Here is a 14,429-nt window from a genome sequence, read left to right on the forward strand (position 1 = left end):
ACTTGATGCACGTTACAGTAGAGATCAGGTGAAAGGAGCGGCTTTCCGCTCTTATTCAGAGACAGGGAGGTCTAGTTTGACCATTAGTGGCTGAGACAACACTTTAATTTGTACTGCTGTGAGAGCAGCTCCCTGGGCTACTTCATGAAGCCAGGGTCACCCAAGGAGTGGCCCTGGTAGCTGAAGCAGCCGCTATGGCTCTGCTTGCCAAAGGTACTTCCGAGGCTCGCAGACGTCGCTTGGCTCCCTTAAGCCCGCTAAGCGGGGCAGCGCTGAGCTGAGCTCTGATTACGGACACCAAAATGTAGAATCTGCAGAGATGCATCGTCTGGAAAACTTGGCATATGTCGGAAGCACAAATATCACTGAAGACAGAAGTGTCTATGAGGGAGTCAAGTTATTCCTGCATGTAAAATGCATTTTGGGAATAGTAAGACTGTGTATTTCCTTTGCTTAGCCCATGATGTTGTTCCAAATCTCTTAAATTTTCAATGAACTGCATTAATGCATTCTGCTATGCTGTCCACAAGGCCGGGAGAGCTCCCCTTAAACACCTTCTACCAATCCATTTATAAAATTCTCCTTTGCTGTCACATGAATGAGAATCTTGACAATACTGAGACTAGCTTGTATTTGTATTTTAGCTATTGCCTACCTGCAAATGCAAAAAGTGACTCCATGAATGATCATATGTAGATGTAAACACCAAATTTGCCTGTCTACATTTGTCATTGTGCTCATGCAAATCAGGATCAAAACAGAAATACCATTTTGAAAACATAGGGGAAAAAATCCAACAAATAAGAAAAAATGAGAGAATTTGGGAATCTGAACTCATATTTTGAAACAAATTAAAAGTATTTTGAGTAATACTGGCAAGTAAAAGAGAATATGAGCACAATAAATCTGAAGAATCAAAATGCAAAACTTTATTCTACCTTCTACAAAAAAAAAAAAAAAGCCCACAGAAGTAAATCTACTAATGTAGTAGTAGTAACTATTACTATTAGTGATGGTAGTTAGTAACTTATTGATAAGCCCAGTTAGAGTCGTATTACAGTACCAGAGAAGCAATTTTCTCTTGTGAATTAAGGTATTCTGTATGCTAGTGAAATGCTAAGAATATTGAAATCATCGCTCCATTGTTACTGATAGTCTGGAACCTTGAACTTAAGGGTGAAATCCAGAGCCCATTTGAATCAACGAGTTTAAGGGCTTATGCACAGCGTGATGTTTTTCTTTCTCTTTTTTCTAAAAATCTCTGCCTTAGAAGACATGAAATGAAGTGTCTTTTTGACATTTTAAATAATATTGAAAATAAAATTATTAAGTAAATCTTGGAAAAAACGAACTTATTTACTAAAGTCTGACTGAATGGGTCATCAACAAGCGCAGTGATGAAATACAGCAAAACGATGCGTTTTGTAACAACATTGTAATTACATGCTTTAAATTCTATGGCTAGAAAAATCATCTGCCTCCTACCATCTGGCCTGCATGAAAACAACTAAAAGAGCACATTAAAGACTGTGATTTGCAATTTCAGCCATAAACAAGAGTTTACATACAATAAAGTTTAGTATTCTTATATTTAAGCCTTTCTATAGTCTCGATTTAAGGATAGGGAGGAGCTGATTCAGTCAAGTATCTGTAATTTGCCATAGAAATTAAGGAATCAAACAAAAATGTGTATCATGGTTAAAATATGAGGAGAAACCAGAAATATATTTCCATTTAAGCTACCTCTGACACTGGAACTAGCGCAATGAGCCACTTTTGCATTGGTGGGAATTTGCTGTTATGAGTTTCCCTGGCATGAGCAGGTCTATGTGGTATAAGAATGTTAAAATGTCCAAAAGATATTTTACTAATGTAAAGGTGTAAAAAATTCCCCAAGCCTGAATAATTCCTCCCTGGAAATCTGATCTCTGATTAAGTATCAATGAGTCTAAAAGATGAAAGCAATTACTGCCTTTGCTTTCCACTAGATATCAAAATGGAAGGTGCATAGGAATGTTTTTTGTATTTGGTGACTGTTACGGTGCAGAATATTTCAAAAGGCTTTCTGGAGATGAAATAGAAAAGTTTGAATGCAAAAGGGAGACTCAACAATGCTCGGATTAAGAAAACCTCACTGAAAACCCTCCTTGTTGTATTCTGCCATATTCGTTTTTCCATTTACAGTCTGCGACAGGCCATAAGGAAACACTAAAAGGATCTCCTTAACTTTCCCTTTTGGGAACCACTCAGCAGTCCCAGTCAAAAGAACTACCAAAGATTACCAAAGAAATCTTCTGGATTAGCCAGAAACAGGACACCATGCTCTTTACAACAGAGGTAAATCACTTCTCTGCTCGTAAAGTCCCCAGCTCAGAAAGAACTAGTTCAAGATCACAGTCCTCAAGTGTACTGCAGTAAAGAAAAAATCTCATCAAATCACACTTTGTATCACCTGTATTAACACAACTGATTTCTTATTTCCAGTCTCTTAGGAAGGTAGCTTTACAGCTTTTCTTTTTCTCATTTTTTTTGCCAGGATTTTCGTTTCTCACGACCAATATTTTTCTCTCAAGTACTTTAGTTCCTTGCACTGAATAGCAATCTGTAAATTCCATTTCAGACAAAATCTTTTCCCAGCTGTTATCCTCCAGCACTATTCTCTCTCACAGAAAATCTTCTCTGACCCCCCTCTCTCTCTCTTTTCCCCTCAATAAATAAATAAATAAATAAGGAAGCCTTCAGCTTCCCTAGTGTCCCTTCCTTGGTCACTGGTAACCAGGGAAACCAGATACTATGGTAACTCAGGGATGAAAAATCACACAGTACTCCTTAAACTCCAAACTATATGGAAAGTCCTCATCCCTTTATCCTCTAGGTGATGAAGTGGCAACAGAAATAGTGGCAGCAAATCCGTATCTTTACACATTCAGTCTCCTGAATGAGGCAAATCTGTATTTTCTGTATGCTTCCCTTCCAGTTTTCCAAGTGCCCTACTCTTTTTAGAGCCATTTCATGTTCAGTTCATGTTGTTATAAATTAGACTTGAGTACTGTCATCGGAAGTCTAATTGCAAATTTTAAATTTTGGGGTTTTGTTTTTAATGTCTGAAGTTATTCCAGTTCAAAGTATACAGATGCTCTTTTTAACTTGAGGGGAAAAATCTATCCTCAACCCTCATCTGATTATTTTCTGAGCCTCAAAACTATCAAGGTTCAATACCGTAGTCAAGATTTATGTCTCATTGCTGAGTCTATGTGGAGTCTCTGATGTCTAATAAAAGATTAGGTTTTTTGTCTTCCCTGAGTAAGGACACAATGCGTGATATATCTTCCTTGCACCTTTTTGACAGACTATACAACATCCACAGAAGGCAGAGTTATAAAGTGAGCTGCTGCTCCTTTTGAGGCACCAAACATCTGATTTCAGAAGTTCTGAGCACCTTCAAGTTTCACTTGAAACCATTGACATCACTTAAGAAAACCACCAAACCACCAAACTTCCTATGTCACATGTTTGATATCCCAGAACTGAAGGAACTAAAATCAGAAATGCCTTTGCATAACTTGAGCTCTCTCATTCCCAACAAAAAGTGTATCACCTTCAGTGAATGATTCTCTACTGAAGGTTTTGAAACACATCACACATTTCTTTCTCTTTTTTCCCTACAGAACTCGCTGTATGTAGCATCCTGAACTGAGTATTTGTCTTCCTTTGTAGATCACCACATGCATTCAACAGTCTTGAGAAAACATTCATAAATAAATAGACTATATCTAATAACGAGCAAAAGGTTCAAGGACAGGAAAAGTTTTAGTTCCAGATTTTCAACAATTTTTAGGAAAACGGACGTGGCAGATCAAGCAGATAAGGCTACATGCATTTGGTGTCCTCCCTATAAATCTAATATATATACGAAAATAATACTGATTCTTAAATAATGACAGCAAAGGGATTTTAAACTGCAGAATAAGTAAAATATCTGAGATAGAAGAATGGATATTGTTAATTTCATCTGGAATGGATATTGGTAATTTCATCTGATTCACAAGGCAAAAAAGAAAAGGCTGAAGTCATGCAAGACAACAGCAACTATTGATAACTTAAAGTTATCAATAATTGATGACTTAAAAAAGGCATTATGAGAGTATCACCCTTGTTACTGACTGCTTCCCTAGACCAGGCAGTCCAATAGCTTAAAAAGAAACATAAATAGCCCTAGTATTTATCCCTTCTTCCTCCTTCCTCTTTTGCTGGACTTTCATTGAACTGATTCAGATAACTGAAACTGGTTCCTTAGACACAAGTAACATTAAAAATTACAGTCACATTGAGTAAACACGTACTCATAAATTAGCTCAGAAACTCCTATTTGTGACAGTAGTAAACAATGTATAGGCTGAGGGACACAAATTCACAGTAAGTGAGGATTTGTCCCATTAAAAAGCTCAAGCACGGGATCAAAGCACTATGTTAGTTCTCAAAATAGGGCTTCAGCAGCACTAAAACATTCAAAAAATTCTATTGAGAAAAACTATTAAACACAGATTCCCTTTGGAGAATGAGAAATATTAAAAGCAAAAATGTAAACTTCCATAATTGCAATTCAGTGTTTATGCCGTGGATATACAAATGGAAGTGAATATACAAATGTGCACGTGTTTTCTAACACATTTTCCTGCTTAGTGAAAGTGTCCAATGTTATTTTACCAGTTTCACATGACTGAATTTTAAAAAATAATAATAATAATCTTTCTGTGCCAAACATTTGTAAAGACACTACTTTGCGTTGTTCATCCATCTACCCCCATGAAATAGATTAATTTCTGGCATCCACAAGTAGGGGGAAACCCTATAATTTTTAATGTCAACAGATAATTCAGAAATACAGGATATTTTACTTTGTGCAGTTCATAAATGTTAGCAGTTTGCAATATTTTAGACAAGACTTCAAAGAGCTATGGAAGGAATGATGATGCCAACTTTTCATTATTTTTCTGATCAAGATTTCGTGTGTTGTAAGATATGTTGCTGAATTTATTTCCTAATCACTTTACAAACGAGCACATTATTGCACAGGCAGCAGTCTCTCTTACTAATCCTTTATTTGGTGATTGAAAGATTTAGATCACTAATGAAAGTGCACGTGCCTGGGAAGGACTAGTCAAAAACCATGCATATTGCTTGTAAAAATGTGACTCTATTTTCAGATATTGACAGTGCTCACTCTTTGAAAAACCTAAATAAGATCAGTTAACCTTGAATTAATATGGTCCCTTTAGAAATATACCAAGTTAAAAAGATCATCATAGCAAGAGAGAAGAGAGAAATCAAATCTGCATCTTCTGCATCTGACGTAAAAAAGATTGTCACCGTTACAAATAAAGGTCTATTATGGTCTGTCTGGCTAGCCAGAAGCCTGGGACAAAAACTCCAATGAACCTAAGATCCACATTTAGACTCAAAATTCAGGAATAAGTTTACCTTTCAAGACCAGGATTTTGTGTCCTATTCATTATAGAGACGCAAATTTGGATTCCTCACAAAGCAGTGGTACTAATGCAAGAGCTATCGGTCTTAGTCTGTTTGCTTGCTGCACTTGAGCAATTTATGTTCAAGAAATTAAGCTTCAAGTCACAGTTAAAATTGAAATTAATACTACAGAAGAAGCCCTGACACAAGCTGCATTCAGTGCACCAAGAAGTGCACCAAATGAAAATCATTACATCTGATCCAAAGAAAGAATTCTGAGCAGATACAAAGATATAGGTATAGTTCTCTGTAGCAAAAGAATAGTAGCGTACAAGGTCCATGTGCTGTGGTTTGCAACAGTCAGTAAAACTGATTAAGCTGCCCCTCTCCCCCCAGAAATAAAAACAACAAAATAAGTCTTTTCAAAACCACCTTATGGAAATCAGATTCTTTTAAAAAAAAAAAGAAAAAAAGAAAAAAAAAGACAGCACCAAACTCTGCTTTTTTAACACTGACACGTAAAAAGGGATCGCATCATAAAATATATACTGTATATTGTTAAGATACTAAAGTATTCTGTAGCATATATAGCATTTCAGTTGGAACAGAGAAGCCTTTTTTTTTCAGTGACTTAATCAAAATCTTTATCTTTCTTAATGGGAATGGCTCTTCAAAATAGCTGCCACCTATAGTGAATTGACACATGGTGAGTATATAGATGGGAAAACTGCGTGATCTCATTCAACATCACGAAGACAGTTGAACAAGTTCTCCTACCTGCTTAGAAGAACAGTAGCAGAGCACTGATCCATTACACATAGTTTACTTCCTCACAGAATATAACTTCTTTCCAATTACTTCCTGTAAACATTAAGAAAAAACAGGTTCAATATCTATCCCTCTGGCCTACTTTTCATTAACATGACTGTGCTTTGAAAACAGTAGGAAGAAGTCTTATGTTGCATTAGATGTTAGTATTAAAATGAATACTACCCATTACTTATATGTCCTTATCTACAGTTTGATTCAAGAAATGAATGATACATCTAAAAATAGCCTCTCTATGCAGAACGTGACAATTCTGTAAACATTCAATTTTGTGCAATTGGCTAATTGGGAAATGGCCAAAATCTGTTTTTCACAAACTCACCTGTGTTTGAGGAAAACTATATTTTGACATCCTTTCTGTCTTTCAGTTATGATTTGTTTGTGGTCCTAGGTCAAAAACTTCCCAGAAACCTGAGAAATATTCAGTTCTGTACTCTTATGCATATATTTACATTAAGGAACAACTTTCACAGATTTTAGAAAATAATATTTATGTCAAATGAAATTTAGGTCAACTAATATTCTGCATTTATTTGCCATTGTTGCACATACTTGTCTCGAATAAAGGTTATCTTATCTCCTTTGGAACTTCTTTCTCTTCCTGCTTGATACTTTGCAAAGTTACAAAGCTGTAAATGGGTGAGGAATGGGGTTTTTTTTAAGAAATAATAAAACCAGAATTGTTTAATATGTGAGATCATTCACAAAGTCCCTGGAATCCAACACAAAAGATGTGCTTCGTTTTATTCTGAGAGAACCACTTTCCTCTACAAGTCAGCAAGAAACACTTCTTCCACTAAGACTGAGGGCAGTGTAAGTCTAAAAACTGCGACTTTGCAGAGGGACAATTAAGAGTTAGATATAATCACAGCTTCTGTGATTTGGATGTTCGTCCACTAAAAACTGACCTTAGAACAGCCGTGTATTTTATAAGGACACTGGACTTCCTTATACAGTTTCCTGTAGCAGATCAGATGAACTCCAACTGTGATTCGAATAACACCTCAGAGGAACACCACAACCTGCAGTTTATCTTAGGCAAGTACAGGTTTTGTACAATTCTTGTCCAGGTGGTTTTCTAAAGGCAAAGTTTATTCCAGGATGTGCACTTGCTAAGTTTTAATTTAGGTGATTATCTTCTGAATTCCAAGTACTGAGGATTAATACTAATTTATCATCCTTTGCCACAACTATGCCTCCAAATTTGAAATGCGTAACAAAAGGCCAAGGTGTCTCTATTAAAAACATGCGCATTTCCAGCTCCACAGGTAGAGTTCAAAAGCTGTTTGATGCCTGCAAGATGTCCATTAGAAATCAAAACTATAAAACTAGCAAAACAGGAAATACTATTCTAGAGCTCTACAATTAAAGGAAAATCAAGAGTCCATCAACTGTTAGGGAGTCATTTAATGGACTTTTCTTGGTGTTATCTGATTATCTGAGGATAGCAACAAGATCAGAAGAGCACTTAACCTATTCGCAAATTCTTTTCTGGTTTCAGGATAAGATTTAACAATACTCTTTTGCCAATAAGCAGCCTAATGTCTTACAGACCTCACTGATGAACAAAAGCAAGACTTGCTAAAGGAGATCTGACCTCCCACTTGTTTACTTGGACAGTTCTGTGACACCTGAATAAAATGCAGTCTCCTTTCGTTTAGTTCTAAGAACAGTTTTAAATGCACATGAAAGGACTCAGTCACAACCTTTGGCAGTTCAAGTACGCTCCGCTTGTCAGCACCATTGGCAAAGTTTAGCAGTGCTCAGAAGGTGAGATGCCAATGTCAGTACTCTCTGCTGAGTCTAGTAGAGAGAAATTGATAAACTGCTGCGCAAAAGGGCATCTCAGTAAAGGTATAATACTTTTTTTTTTTTTTAATGAACTATTCAGCATAAAAGTAAAAAGGATTGCAGAAAAGAATATAGAAAAAGAGTCTGTTCATGAGTTGCTACATGTACAGCTTGGGAAATAAAGGGAAAGACCCATGGCCTCCAGGATCACTCCTTGCTCAACCAGTCAAGATGACTTATTACACCTGCATATAGCAGAGAGGCAAAACAGAAAGTAAAATTACTTCATTGATTTTGTCCTAGTGTATATAAACAACCTTATTGTCAGATCTGCCCTTTCTAAGACAAAAAAAAGTTTTGTTCAATTTGCCAGTCGATTATATATTTTTTTTTAATCTGATTTTCATATTTCACCACTTCCCCACTAAGGACTAAGGAAACAGTATCAAGATTAACAGAAATTTTATATACTTTGTGATTTATTATATTATTTCAAATAGCTTTTAAACTTCCTTAATAAATTTTCTTGTTTCAATCCAATATGGTAATTTAGGAAAAGAAATTCTATTGAGAGATTTCAAGCATTTCTAGTATTTCTGTTTTACAATTCTACTTGTCAGAACTGTTAATAAAGACTTATTTTTTCCCAGTATGTTCAAAGTAAATGAGCTTTAACCTCTTATACATGTCATGTTTCAAAACCTAATACTGTTTCACGTATCAAAACAAGTATTGTTTTGATAGCAAAATAATGTGCACAGCACTCATATGAGAGAAGGAAGCACAGTCTATAAACCTGTGTATCATTCTCAAGGCAGTTAATTTTTAAGCCAAAATCAGTCAGTGTTTGTGAATGGCTGGGAATATACATGTGGACAGTCACTTGAGGGCAGAAGCAATAACCAGCCTGTCAGTCATCTTAACAAGTTTAAACAAATATTGATTTTGTGTATAGATGCATACAGTATAATATGCACACATTTAGAAATGTTAATAAAAATGTGATCTATTGCACTTTTCTCACTAAATACAAAATGCCAAAAATAATCTAAATAATTCTAAGAAAATTGTTTGCTTGGCAAATCCATCTGCAAGAGATCTGGAAATAAATCAAGGCTTCCTTGATGTGACATGGCATATTTGAACTAATAGATCAAATAGAAACACCAGCTGCAATTCAAAGAGTTACAACTCAATCTCATTAGAGACAAGAAAAGCAAATCAGATAAAAATAAAATCTTACTTAGGTCATCTTTCAAAACAAACTGAAAAGTTAAAAAAGGAGTACATTCTCAGTGCTCATGAGTGCTCATGAGTCTAAGTGATGGACTTAATATGAAGTATATTTTTGCGATATTCCTCATATCTACAGCTATTCAAAGTAGAGTTTATTCTTTTCTATGAGTTTCAAAATAATTTTCTCCGTGCATTCCAGGCTTTCCTAATAATCAGATTATCTTTATATCCTAAATAAACAGCCTAGAAAAAATTCCAGGTGGAATGCTGAGGTTCTCCATATTATAAATAAGGACAATATTCAAGGACTGTGCATCACTAGTTCTGATCTTACAACTTAAATATAGTTTAAATGAAGTTTAATATAGTTTAGACAAGACTTGTATCTCATCTTTTGTCATGATCCCAGTTTAATCAATGTGGTACTGTTGCCTTAGCAAAATTTTTTTGTTTTAAAACCAAGGTTGATTTTTTAAATTTTTACTCCCGGAAGATAAATCAGCTTTTGCAAATGGTAATACCGAATTGACTGATAGTAATACAATTATACTTATCGTTTGAAGAGGTATCTTCAAGATTGGGCTGTAAATATGCTGCAAACTTAACCAAAATCAACAAAGATACTAACTTGAATTACAGATAAGGGACCAACTTCTATTCTAAATTGAACCAATAATATTCTACAGGCTTCAGAAAAACTATATGGGTAAGTAACATAGAAATTGAAATATACTACAAAACAGACCAAACAAAAAATTAACTACTACATGCAAGTAAGATTATACTGTCATGCTATTGTGAAATAACCCGTTAATCTGTTGTGAAAGAAAATGAACAAGCATGTATCAATACCTCTGACTTTTTCAGACTGCTGACTTTTATAGATGTATTCATGAATTTTATACTTTACTGCTTGTATTTCAAATATTTGAGTGCTTCCACAGTGTGAGATCATTTTTAAAACAGAAGTACAAGAAAAATATATATAGATTAAGAATTATGCTAGATAAATATAATCTATACTATTATATATATTATATATAATATTATATATAATGTAATAAATTATATTGCATACTGCATAATATATAATATATAATATATAATATATAATATATAATATATAATATATAATATATAATATATAATAATATATTATATATTATATCATAATAATAAATTATAATAGACAAATAAAATGTAATGGTATGTTCTGCAACTCAAGAAAACTAAAAATAAGCCAGCAAAACCTTACAAAAAGACAAAGCCTTTTCCATAGAGAAGCAGAATTCAGAAAACTGAAATACAAGTATAATTCAAAATTATTATCTAAAAAATCATCATTAAGAGTAGTCTGCATCTCTAGTCTGTACTGCTATGAAACTGAGGACTTTTTCATGCAGCATACTGGACATAATTTTTCCTAAAATAATATTTTCCATATTACCTCTCACCAGGCAACAAAGTAGCTAATGTAGGGAGATAAACATCATATGTACAGCAGACAAGCACAGACTTACTCGGAAGCAGAAGAACATCACTCATAGAAATGTACTAAATGAGTATCTGAACAATAAGAAAATTCCTAAATAGATCTAAATGGTGATGAAATTAATAATCCTCTCATAAGAACTAAATTCTTGAACTGAACTAGTGAGAACAAAACCAGTACAGTATCTAAAGGATGTTCTGAGGTCACTGATCTGGACAGGCATGTGCTCTTCACTTACACTTCAAAATAATGTTGTCATTTTCTTGGAATGTCTCATACAAGGTGACAACTTCAAGCACAGTAGTCTGAGAATTGAACTCAGGTCAGAAAAACCTGACCAGCTAACAACAACCCAGAAGCACTCTGTTCTTCACGGGGCAGCAGTTTCAGGTAAATGCGATATATAAATATTTAATGTCAATCCTTATTTTGCATAGATAAATGCAGTTCCTGGCCATGTACAGAAGCTTGTTCTTCCAGTGCTGAGACCAGAGTACTTTTACTGTTGTTTAAAATGGGAATAAGAAGAGTTTTTTTGAATATTCTGCATCCATGATGGTAAACAACTGGCATTACTGCTAAGATTTGTACCACCATCAATCTGAATTTAGCACAAACTACTGTGCACTTCAGTGTTTTCTGAAATTTATTTTGCACCGGACAACAGAAAGTTTTGTCATCAATGTTCTAAAGAAAAATGTTAGACAGCAAGTGATGCAGAATGATGATCAAGAAATGGAAAGTCATCACATGAAAGTCCAAGGCCTTTTTCTTCCATTGTCTGGCAAGTACAGTACAAGGAGATCTCCAGTCTCACCTCTCTCTTTCTTTCCTACACTAAGTTTGCCAACTTTTCAATAGTGCTAACTCAGAGAAATCTATGTGGCAATCAATTCCGTATTCCCTTTCTCCTTTCTATTTTTTTCCTCCATTGGAGATACTCAGCAGTGTCGTGGTTTAGCCTGGCTGGCAACTAAATGCCATGCAGCCGCTTGCTCACCCTCCCCCATCCCCAGGGGATGGGGAAGAGAATTAAAGGTGAAAAGGGAAGGAAACTCCTGGGTTGAGAGAAGAACAATTTATTATTATAATAATATTATAATATAATAATAATAGTAATACTACTAATAATAAAATTAATATGTGGATAATAATAATACATGCGAACAAGTGACGCACAGTTTAATTGCTCACCACTTGGTGACCAACACCTTTCCTATCCCAGTAAACAATTCTGAAACAGATAAGTTCCAACACCACAATCTCGGACAAGCGAGAGGTCTGAAAAGAGAATGAGAGAGTGATAGCACTCTGAGAGTGAGAGAGAGTTACTGGAAGACTAAAAGCTCTTCTTTCTGGTTGACCCTCATCTATACACTGGGCATGACATTGCATGATCTGAAATACTCCATTGGCCAATTTAGTCCTCAATCCTAAATCTAAGTGCAAATCGTAGGGGAAGTTGTGGACCCTTTGTCCCAGCTACGCTTGCGCCAGCCAGCACACTGCCAAAACATGAAAGGCTGAAAAGTCCTTGAGGTCTCAGTACCAACTATAACATCAGTGCGCTATCAAGGCTCTTCTCATAATGAATCCCAGGCTAAAACCAAAACAGAGCTCTTCCAGCTGCTAAAAAGAAATACTAACTCTGTCCCAGCTGAAACTAGGACAAGTACGAAAACTGAAACCTAGAAGAGATAAGGAAAGGCACTGTAAACTCTGAACATCCTCCATATTATTGTATGGAGGAAAGAAGGAAAAGATACATTAAAACAGGAAAGAAGAAAAAGATCCATTAAATACAAGTGTTTATAAGTAGTTTTTCATTGGCATGAAAAATATTTTCAATCAATGAAGACCAAAAAAAGTCAATGCAAACTTTTACAGTTCAAAATAAAAACTGAAGAGCTTTTTCAGAAAAAAATTGACCACCTCAATACTTACTAGTTCCTGAAGTCAGAAGCAGCTCTAAGTGTTTATTCTGGCTTAATTATAGTACTCTAGATTTCTGATGTAATTATGTTTTAGCCAATAAACTAGAAGTGCAACCCTCTTATTAAATAACCTAATCTGCTTGCTCCTTACAGTGTCAGAGGAAGGAATTTCAGAGAAGTGCAGTCATAATAATAAAATATACCAATGTAAGCATTTGCAATTATTTCAGGTAGAATGGTCTCCTTCACGCATGCATTGCAGCACAAAGAATAACACAGAATGGTTTAAAACAACATTTAGTTTTCAGAAAAAGTATCTCTGCATAAGTTAAAGAATCCCAACATTAAGAAACCAGATATACTCTCACGTATAAGAGAAAAATCACAAAAGCACATGCAATTCTGTATTTATTATATGGTTTGTGTTTTATGCTATTTACTCTAAATTGCCTTATGCTGTTTGATAGAACCAATTTCAAAATGTCCATGTAAAGACATAAGAAATCATGTTCAAGCTTAGAAAAAAATGTCTTGCTGCAAGGGGGTCTATAACACAATACAATTAGACACACAAAATAATTATGATTTTCTGTCCTTGAAACTTGTTTCTTCTTTCAGATATAGTGTCTGATTAAGCAAAATGACATTTGCATGTGAAAAAAGAAAAATATTAAGAACCGTACAACATCATTTTCCATTTTGCATGTAAAAAGCTAAGTAGTAAGGGAGTTAATGTATTAAGTATCATGCACAAAATACGTAGAATGATGTTGAAAGCACATTAGAGTTAGCTCTGCTATATATTCTTCTCCCAGACATGTTATGTTTGACTCATATGGAGTAGAGGTTCAGATTAAAAGTTTTTAAAAAGATGAATTCTCTCAAACAGGTTTATTATGATAAGCATCACATTGCCAAATTCTGAAAACAGAAGTCTCAGAAACTCAGGGGAATTTCACATTGAAAACCTGAAGCCCAGTATGATTAATAGACAGAACAAACATCTATGTGCAGAAGACTCTTCCCATAAGAGACTGTACCAATCCTTTTATCACTAGGAGGAAGGTTCCCATTCCCCGTGCATTAGGCAGTGCAAGCTGCCCAGCCAATATCTCCTGCATTTCAGTAGCAGATGAAGTGATCTTCACATATGCAGCACATATATGCAAATATTGTACAAAGGTATAAATACATCTTTAAGGATAAAAATAACTCTACAAATGCATTATATGTAAAGAAAAGCATTATGTCTCCCTTACACCAAATGCCATAGAATTAAGTACATTTCATAAATAGTAGATCCTGGTTTAAATATTCAGAAATAAATACATCTGCTAAAAATTATACATAATTTTTATTTCCTTTGTTGAATTCTAGCAGAATAGCGGCTTTCTACCACACATTGTTAAATCATAGTGGTAAGATTATTGTATAAAATAGAGTGTGTTGTAGTAACATTCCGAGGCAGCTATTTCTGCTAAAAGATACCTCTTGAAAAAAAGTACTGAGACACTGTGAGAAAATCAGATTTTTTTACCTACCTATGACAACCTCTGCTTTCTTTGTTTCTTTGAATATTGTTACTGGTACTGTTTGTAAGAGTCCCTAAATCTCAGTTCAACTGCTGTTATTGATTCTTCAGATCTGAAATACAGGTCTAACAGAGTTTTTGCCAGCTC

This window comes from Tauraco erythrolophus, chromosome 15 (genome assembly GCF_009769465.1).
Source record: "Tauraco erythrolophus isolate bTauEry1 chromosome 15, bTauEry1.pri, whole genome shotgun sequence".
Lineage (NCBI taxonomy): Eukaryota > Metazoa > Chordata > Aves > Musophagiformes > Musophagidae > Tauraco > Tauraco erythrolophus.